The sequence below is a fragment of the Octodon degus genome, unplaced genomic scaffold (assembly GCF_000260255.1).
Source record: "Octodon degus isolate 3935 unplaced genomic scaffold, OctDeg1.0 scaffold00067, whole genome shotgun sequence".
In the NCBI taxonomy this organism is placed as follows: Eukaryota; Metazoa; Chordata; class Mammalia; order Rodentia; family Octodontidae; genus Octodon; species Octodon degus.
Window position 1 is genome coordinate 2,467,155 of NW_004524643.1, and position 655 is coordinate 2,467,809.

Here is a 655-nt window from a genome sequence, read left to right on the forward strand (position 1 = left end):
CCCTGTGCTTTGCTAAGCTTGTTCTAAGTAGGTGCTTTAGACCACTGAACCATCTCACCAGCCCCTGCCCATGTTGCAGTGGGGCAAAAGTTTGGGGCAGGGCACAGTGGGGAAGGCTTATTTTTGCCACCCAAAGTGTGAGGATTCAGCTGAATTGGCTCAAAGAGCTGAAGACAGCAAGGATGGCTTGACTGCAGCCATACATCTGCGGACTCTTGCATGTCCAAGAGTTCAGTAAACTCTTCTTGAAAGCTGTTACTTTTTCCTATAGGAGTGTTTGATATCCCATATTTGAAATATATTGCCATTCTTCACCCTTGAGATTCTTTAAAAGATGAGGTGAAGAGATTAATATATTCTATAAATCTCTGATTAGATTTAATATAGTGTATTTGGTTTTTTGCTTGGCAGTGTTTGGAATTCGAACGAGGCCTTGTGCATGCTAGGCCAAGTACTCTCTTCCTGAGTAACAATCCCAGTTCCTACTTGTCTTTTAAAGATGACACTGGGGGCTGGTGAGATGGCTCAGTGGTCTAAAGCACCTATTTAAAAAAACAAGCTTAGGGCTGGAGAGATGGCTCAGTGGTCTAAAGCACCTACTTGGAACAAGCTTGGCAAAGCACAGGGACCGCGGTTCAATCCCCCAGCACCACAT